The following is a 9,591-nucleotide window of genomic DNA, read 5'->3' on the forward strand; positions in this document are numbered from 1 at the left end:
GGTAGAAATGGATGGATGGATGTCTCTCACCCCGTCTGTAATAGTTATATTTAAAAAGGTTAATTTTACTTCGTCTTTCGCCTTACGGCCATACTACCCTGAACACGTCCGATCTCGGAAGCTAAGCAGGGTCGGGCCTGGTTAGTACTTGGATGGGAGACCGCCTGGGAATACCAGTTGCTGTAAGCTTTTACACTCACGCCAGAGGGCACTGTTTCTACTTCTTGCAAAAAATAAATGGTTTTTATTTCACTTTCAGTTCAATTTACCCTAAGATGTCTAATATTTATCCACCTTCGGGCTGTTTTTGCCATCTTACCCGGCTACAAAAACACATGTCATATTATAAATTGACCAGTCACGGACTTTTGAGCGCTGATAGTCCGTCAATATGTTCAACACCGGGGTGATATGAACCAATCAGCGTGCCTTATTCCAACATCTCCAACTTTCTAAGCCAATCAGATCCGCCTCTGTCCAACTTTCTTCAACACATTTAATATTTGGCCAATGACAGAACGGCTGGTTTACTTCCGGCCTCATTAGCATATTTCAACATTTAACCAATCACGGATGATGATGACGTTCCGCTACCTCCCAAGAAAGGAACTTCTTTTCAAAACATTTTATACTTTTTTAACACTAGAACGTACAAACAATATTTAATTTTCTGCAGCTGATAAGAAGAGGGGAGAGTATTATTCACCTGTTCACGTTTAGTAAGGTGAAGATACACAACTACAAGAAGTGAATGCAGTAACAGTTTGGCCCTACAGACGTTCTAGCAATATAACAATATAACAATGTATCATAATTAATACACAATATGAGAATGTGTGCTGTATAAATGAATGAATTAATTACTTAATTTAATTATAACACAACACGAGCAAAATCATGACAGTAAATATGCAGGGATTGATTGATTGATTGATTGATTGATTGATTGATTGATTGATTGATTGAAACTTTTACTAGTAGATTGCACAGTACAGTACATATTCTGTTCAATTGACCACTAAATGGTAACACCCCAATAAGTTTTTCAACTTGTTTAAGTCCACTTAAATTGATTCATGATACAGATATATACTATCATCATAATACAGTCATCACACAAGATTAGGATTACCTAAGCTGATGTGTTGTGTTAATTTAGTAATATTAAAGTGTAGTTGTTGTTGATTGTTTTATTTCATTTATAATTAATTGAACACAACATTAAACCGAGTACAAGACCAAATGTGCCAGATTTTGCTAATGTATTGTGTTGATTAACAATAGAAAATATATGACAATGATTTACTCGTCAATTACTTTATTTTATTTATAAAAGTTAAGACCCAAAATTAAAAGGCATACAAGAGCCCATGTGTTTAAAAAGTATTAGTTTGCATTTCTCTTGAAAGACTTGGATGAATAAAGGCCGATACGTCTTCAAATCATGTCAGACTCGAGGTGGACTGTTGGCCGGAAACAGTTTGTCAGCACTGGGACCTGAAAAATACTCCTGACTTAAAAATACTCATACATAAAAACAAAAAATAAAGAGCAAACAGGTGAAAGTAACGAGAAAAAGTTGCAATGTTGACTCTTATAACACAAGGTGTTTTTTTTCCTTTAAAGCTGTCATTGCTCAAAAAATAATAATGAATAAAAATAATGTTGTTATGAATTATTGACCTATTGAAGGCTCCAATTATTGCACATTAAAAATTCCACTTTTAAATATTTGTCGGGGGAAATATTACATATTTGGTGTGTTTGCATATAAAAGGCAACATTTTCTTTGACAAAAATAGCATAAAATATAAAATATATTAACGTATAATTGACGGATAGATCTAAAGTTGATATCAAAGTTTATAGGTTTAAAGTTAAAAAAATAAAAATAGCGTCTGATGTTGTGGGAGAACACCTTGCAGCCCTAACTCGGGGCGGGGCGGGGTTTGGTGGTAGCGGGCGTGTATATTGTAGCCCGGAAGAGTTAGGGCTGCATGGGATTCTGGGTATTTGTTCTGTTGTGTTTATGTTGTGTTACGGTGCGGATGTTCTCCCGAAATGTGTTTGTCATTCTTGTTTGGTGTGGGTTCACAGTGTGGCGCATATTTGTAACAGTGTTAAACTTGTTTATACGGCCACCCTCAGTGTGACCTGTATGGCTATTGATCAATCATGTCTTGTAGTCACTTACGTGTGTCTACAGAAGCCAAATACAACATGTGACTGGGCTGGCACGCTGTTTGTACAGGCTGTAGAGGACGCTAAAGGCAGTGTCGTCACGGCACGCCCTTAATATTGTTGTCTGGGTGAAAATCGGCAGAAATTTGGGAGAATGGTTGCCCCTGGAGATTTCCGAAGGGGCACTGAAATTCGAGAGTCTCCCGGAAAAATCGGGAGGGTTTACAAGTTATATCTATATCTATATATATATATATATATATAGATATATATATATATATATATATATATATATATATATATATAAAATTATCTTTATAATATTTATCATGAACTATGACCCACAACTACGACTCTTACTGGCCTACTGCCTTCAGTAATGGCACCATTACTGATAGTTTGGAAATCGGCACAATCTTGTGGGTTTTTTTTAGCCAAGGAACAAAAAAGGATTGTCCCAATTCAGCTGGTATACATCCACTGTTGTAAATGATGTTGCACAACGTTAATAACTTGTTAATAATTTTGTACCATATTTTCCGTAACATAGGGCACACCAGATTATAAGGCGCACTGCCGATGAGCAGGTCTAGTCAGGTCTATTTTATACAAAAGGCACACCAGATTGTAAGGCACATTAAAGGGGTCATATTATGATTTTTTTTCTGTTACGGCTCAGACTCCTGCCAACGCCGTTCATCCATCTGTGCACTCCAGTGAGTGCACCTCGGGACACGCCCACGGCCGCGCTCAGCCAGGGACGCGCCGCGCGCGTCTCCGCCCAGCAGAAGCCGCCAGCTGCAATCATTTGCCGGCAATTGGCACACCTGCCTGTGATGATCAAGCGGTCTTCTTAAGCCTGGACAACCTTCGGTCGCTCGCCGGAGTATAGTCTTCTTACCCTTGTAAGCATCCCGTGTCTGGCTTTCATCCCGCGAACTCGAGCCTCCACTGTGACTTCCGTGTTTCCGTTGTGTTCTGATGTTCCTGTTGTCTTCCTGCAGCGCTTCCCGTGTTCTTCCGTGATCCCCTGTTGTTTCCCTTACCTCCCGGACTGCTCTTTTGGATTCACGACCTCCCGCTTGGAAACGGATCTTGCCTCTTCTCTCCTGCCCTGGATCATCTGCCTGCCCAACGGACTGTCTTCCTCTTGTTCCTCCTCTCGCCCAAAACAACACTTGGTAACACACACTACAGCTAATCACACACATAGCCATACACCACATATACTTTTGGATCTAGTTCACACTCCATTTTCCTTAGCTTATATTTGTATTGTTTGATTATTATATATATATATCCATCCATCCATTTTCTATATATATGGTTAATATATATAATAAATCATTGTACATACTGCCATCTAGTGTCTGTCGCCGTCACCTCCCCTTAGTCCAACCATTACAGTATACTCCAGCCAATTGATTAGGGACCTGACGGCACAGTTCCTTAGCCCCGCCCCCAGTGACTTAAACCCCGCCCCCAGTAAAAAAAAAAAAAAGAAAAGAAGAAAAAAGACATTTCTCGTTTTTTTTTTGTTTTTTTTCCTTTTTGCCCCTCTCAGGATGTCTTTTTCTTTTCAATCCACCCTGGACAATTTTTCTAGCCCACCTCAGCAAAATCTTGGACTGTTTAGCAGTGCTGTAGGGATGGAAGAATTTACCCGCCGCCTGGCCACCCACCTCCCACCCTTAGTGACTGTCCCTCAGTCAGCTGGAAGCGTCTGGCATCCGCGTTCGGAGGGGGGGGGATAGTACTAGTCTCTTCCATTTTAGCACTGGTGGCTGTGCTGGTGTGGTGGCGCAGCTGCACCCAGACAGGCTACCCACTGCCAGACAAATTATTCCACCTCTCTTCTGTTTTTCCCAGCCGCAGCCACCAGTCCCTCGGCTAGCGTCCGAGCTAGCACCAGTCCCTCGGCTAGCGTCCGAGCTAGCACCAGTCCCTCGGCTAGCGTCCGAGCTAGCACCAGTCCCTCGGCTAGCGTCCGAGCTAGCACCAGTCCCTCGGCTAGCGTCCGAGCTAGCACCAGTCCCTCGGCTAGCGTCCGAGCTAGCACCAGACTCTCGGCTAGCCTCCGATCTAGCACCAGACTCTCGGCTAGCCTCCGAGCTAGCACCAGTACCTCGGCTAGCGTCCGAGCTAGCACCAGTCCCTCGGCTAGCGTCCGAACTAGCACCAGTCCCTCGGCTAGCGTCCGAGCTAGCACCAGCCCCTCGGCTAGCGTCAGAGCTAGCACCAGCCCCTCGGCTAGCGTCAGGGCTAGCACCAGCCCCTCGGCTAGCACCAGCCCCTCGGCTAGCGTCAGAGCTAGCACCAGCTCCCAGGCTGGCCCCCGCGTCTCCACCAGCTCGCAGGCTGGCCCCCGCGTCTCCACCAGCTCGCAGGCTGGCCCCCGTGTCTCCACCAGCTCCCAGGCTGGCCCCCGCGTCTCCACCAGCTCCCAGGCTGGCCCTGACCTCTGCACCTCGGCCAGCAGCGCCGTCTCCACCAGCTCCCCGGCTGGCCCTGACCTCTGCACCTCGGCCAGCAGCGCCGACCTCTGCACCTCGGCCAGCAGCGCCGACCTCTGCACCTCGGCCTCTGCACCTCGGCCTGCTCCGCCGACCTCTGCACCTCGGCCTGCTCCGCCGATCTCTGCACCTTGGCCTGCTCTGCCGACCTCTGCACCTCGGCCTGCTCCTCAGCTGTCCTCCTCGTCTCCGGCTTTGACGTCTGCTGCTTCCACGCCTCAGACGTCATCCTCTTCGCCTCCTACGTCTCCTTCTCGTTTCCGGCGAGACGCACCATGGTGCCACTCGCGTCCGCCTTCCCGACGGCCAAGATGGTGGTCATTCCTTGGTCGCCCGTCTCGCCATCTTCAGCGGCGTTCTACTCGCCGCCGCCACCAGACTCGTCCCCGGTGGATTCGGGGACACTTGGGCCGGCGACCCACCACCAGTTCGCCCCTCCGCCCTCCCATGATGTTTGTTCCTGTGCTTTTTGTGGTTTGACCTGTAGGACATCTGGGAGCTGTCCATAAGGAGGGGGGTACTGTTACGGCTCAGACTCCTGCCAACGCCGTTCATCCATCTGTGCACTCCAGTGAGTGCACCTCGGGACACGCCCACGGCCGCGCTCAGCCAGGGACGCGCCGCGCGCGTCTCCGCCCAGCAGAAGCCGTCAGCTGCAATCATTTGCCGGCAATCGGCACACCTGCCTGTGATGATCAAGCGGTCTTCTTAAGCCTGGACAACCTTCGGTCGCTCGCCGGAGTATAGTCTTCTTACCCTTGTAAGCATCCCGTGTCTGGCTTTCATCCCGCGAACTCGAGCCTCCACTGTGACTTCCGTGTTTCCGTTGTGTTCTGATGTTCCTGTTGTCTTCCTGCAGCGCTTCCCGTGTTCTTCCGTGATCCCCTGTTGTTTCCCTTACCTCCCGGACTGCCCTTTTGGATTCACGACCTCCCGCTTGGAAACGGATCTTGCCTCTTCTCTCCTGCCCTGGATCATCTGCCTGCCCAACGGACTGTCTTCCTCTTGTTCCTCCTCTCGCCCAAAACAACACTTGGTAACACACACTACAGCTAATCACACACATAGCCATACACCACATATACTTTTGGATCTAGTTCACACTCCATTTTCCTTAGTTTATATTTGTATTGTTTGATTATTATATATATATATATCCATCCATCCATTTTCTATATATATGGTTAATATATATAATAAATCATTGTACATACTGCCATCTAGTGTCTGTCGCCGTCACCTCCCCTTAGTCCAACCATTACATTTTCTAAATTTAAAACCCTTCCTTGTGGTCTGCATAACTTGTAATGGTGGTTCCATCCATCCATTTTCTACCACTTGTTCCTTTCAGGGTTGCGGGGGGTGCTGGAGCCTATCTCAGTTCTTTGGTGAAAATGTTTCATAGATTATGTTTTACAGATCATCTTCAAGCCGTCTTCTGACCGACGCTTCAGGATGTTCTGTGGGCGGTCTTATTTACGTGGCTTGGACAGCGTCTTCTCCCCGTCATCTTTGTTGTAGCGGTGTAGCGTGCAAGGACGGGAGTAGAAGAAGTGTCAAAAGATGGAGCTAACTGTTTTAATGACATTCAGACTTTACTTCAATCAATAACGGAGCAGCATCTCCTCATCCGTGGCTCACTAGTGCAACAACAACGCCCGAAATGTGTCCCGTGAAAAAACGTCCGTCTCTAATAACTAAAGTCCGTGGGTGAATAATGTAAACTCACTACACGGGTAGTTTTTAGGGCTTCCATGGCGAGATATAAGTTACAACTTTACACTACTTTATATTAGAAATGGCAACAGCAGAGAATGAATGTCCCATAAGAAGATAGAGAAAAAGAAGAAGCTTATCGACTGCGGTGTCGATATGGTGCCGGACTACAATGGCGGAGGCGCGCAAATTGTCAGGACTTATGCAGATCCCAAATACACATCAGCAGGTACCAGAAGGTAAGAAAAGTTGATTTTGCATAATATTGTGTAACAAAACGCCATATGTCTCCTAACAGGTGCCATTTTGCGGTCCTTATACACACACCATAATAAAACCCGTATGTTGAATCATAGCACCTCTGACTACGCTAGCCGTAATGCTCCGACAATCCATCAAGCGTTGCTGCTTCTTAGCTTACCAAAGTCGTACTAAAACATTTTGACAGATTTTTGAGCACCGTGTGTTATGTTCTATATTCTCATGCACCAAATAAAATAGCTTCGAGGTTGGTAAGCACAACCAGAATTATTCTTTCGATTTTTAAAAAAAATTATGAATTTTAAGTGTGCCTTATAGTCCGGAAAATACGGTATCATGTTCATTTAGAGCTTTCAGTGATGATTCTGTTGGTATATCATCTGGACCAATAGCTTTTCCTTTCTTTATTGTAAATATTACTTCATTTGTTATAATATTATGTCCATCAGTTAACTCTATAAATTGCATTTTTGCTCAGTTTGTGTCATCATATAGCTCAGTTACATATTCAACCCATCTGGTTGCTATCCGTTTTGGTCTTTGATAGCTGCCTTTTTCCTAGTTTTTCTATGTGATTTTCCAACCCGACGCATCACTACCTTATCGTGATGAGATGGTTCGTGCGCCGCCATGACCTCAAGAGCTATGTTGGCTGGAGTCTAATACTCCTGGCAGGGTCTCCCATGCCGAACAGGTCGAAGGGTAGAGACCAGACCAAGAGTGATCCCACCAGTTCTCCAGGTTAGGGGTTGGACTTAGGGCCAATAACCCGCTCCTGTAAAAAAGAGTTTATTACAGAAACCCACAGCAGAGCAAATTCACTAGCGGGAAACGCTGTAGCCAGTCCTCGAAATGAGAGAGACACCATGACCCAAGGGCCAAAGCCAACAGAACCAACGGGACGCCCTAAGGCCGAAAAAGCTACTGCTGCACCCCAGAAAAACGATGAAGATTGGAAATTTGAATGTTCGAACACTTTACACAAGTGGCAATATAGCACTGGCAGCAAAATAACTAACCACCAAAGGAATCAACATTATAAGAATCTGCTAATCACACTGGACAGAACAAGGAAAAGTAGAATTGGCAGAAGGAGAAACAATCATTTACTCTGGAAGAGACGACGACAACCACAGGCAAGGCGTAGGCATACTAATGTCAAAAACTGCAGCAAGAGCCCTGATTGATTGTACACCTGTCAACGAAATAAATATTTAAGCCAGGTACCATTCCCAACACATCAAACTGACTTTCATACACACCTATGCCCCAACAGAATATGCAGAAGAACAAGCAAAGACGTACTTGACAGGAGGAACAAACACGACATGTTGATTGTGACAGGGTTATGAGAGAGTCATGGGCAAACATGGGCTCGGAAGAAGGAACAACAATGGAGAACGACTCTGCAAAATGTGTGACATGAATGAGCTGGTCATAACTGGGACTCGGTTCCCACAAAAAGACATACACATGGCAACATGGGTATCTCCAGATGGGAAGACCAAGAATCAGATAGATCATACACTTGTCAATAAGAGTTTCAGGAATTCAGTAGACGATATACAAGAGCGGGCAGCACGGTGGAAGAGGGGTTAGTGCATGTGCCTCACAATACGAAGGTCCTGAGCAGTCCTGGGTTCAATCCCGGGCTCAGGATCTTTCTGTGTGGAATTTGCATGTTCTCCCCGTGACTGTGTGGGTTCTCTCCGGGTACTCCGGCTTCCTCCCACCTCCAAAAACATGCACCTGGGGATAGGTTGATTGGCAACACTAAATGGTCCCTAGTGTGTGGATGTGAGTGTGAATGTTGTCTGTCTATCTGTGTTGGCCCTGCGATGAGGCGGTGACTTGTCCAGGGTGTACACCGCCTCCCGCCCGAATGCAGCTGAGATAGGCTCCATGCAGTACCCCCCGCGACCCCAAAAAGGGACAAGCGGTAGACAATAGATGGCTATACAAGAGCATACAGGTCTGCAGACATCGGAAGGGACCACTATTTGGTTTGCACAACAATTAGGCTGAGGCTTAAGAGAAAACCTAATGAGAAGAAAAGCGCCAGAGTCAAGTATGACGCGGCAAAGCTGAGGAAGGAAAACATCTGGAAGACATTTCCCATCAGTCTAAGAAATAGGTACCAAGTCTTGGAGGAGGAGAAGCAGGGTGGAGTGGAAGATGAAGAGGTGGAACGCGACTTCAGAGTAATGGAGAAGGCTTACATGGAAGTAGCCGAGGCAGTCCTGGGCAGACCATCATCTTTTGCAGATAGATCATTGTTTTCAAGCTTCATGTGGCAGCCTCCTAATGTTAAGTGTTACCAAGCTCCTTGTGGCAGCCTCGTGATTGTAAGTAATAGGTTATGTGTTTTGTGATCTCTACCATTGTCATCCTTTTGATGTGATACATGCTAATTCTCTTTATTCTCTATTTCAGGATTATGATTGTGGCAGTGTAAAGAATGCAGTTTGGAACTAGCAAGCAGGTATTTGTTGTTGCAGCATTTTAGGCAGACTCATGGGCATTTAAGGGGCAGTTATCGCTATCCATGTCCATATACACATTGCCCATGCAGTTTTAGTGAGCTACTAAATCATACATACAAAGTTCATGGTAAACAGCAAACTCCCACATGCAAAGACCTAACGACAAAAAGAGATTATTTTCAACACATAAATCGACATCTGAGGCGTAATGAAACGGTTCCATGTATATTTTTAGCTTGCTCATTTAAAACAAATGTATACAGTACATTTAACACACACAAAAACAAGAACCACAGCCAACATGCATTGATAGATTTTAAAGCTAATGTCAGACAAATTGTGGACGTCGTGTCCTCCGGACCAAAGAGGAAAATAACTATCCGGATTGTTATAGGCGCAAAGTTGAAAAGCCATCATGTGTGATGGTATGGGGGTGT

At 45.5% G+C, this 9,591-nt stretch overlaps 1 pseudogene; it reads left to right on the forward strand.

Moving 5' to 3' along the window:
* The first annotated feature begins 80 nt into the window (after positions 1 to 80).
* LOC133571260 (5S ribosomal RNA) lies at positions 81 to 189 on the forward strand (annotated as a pseudogene).
* Positions 190 to 9,591: the final 9,402 nt, after the last annotated feature.

This window comes from Nerophis lumbriciformis, linkage group LG28 (assembly GCF_033978685.3).
Source record: "Nerophis lumbriciformis linkage group LG28, RoL_Nlum_v2.1, whole genome shotgun sequence".
NCBI lineage: Eukaryota > Metazoa > Chordata > Actinopteri > Syngnathiformes > Syngnathidae > Nerophis > Nerophis lumbriciformis.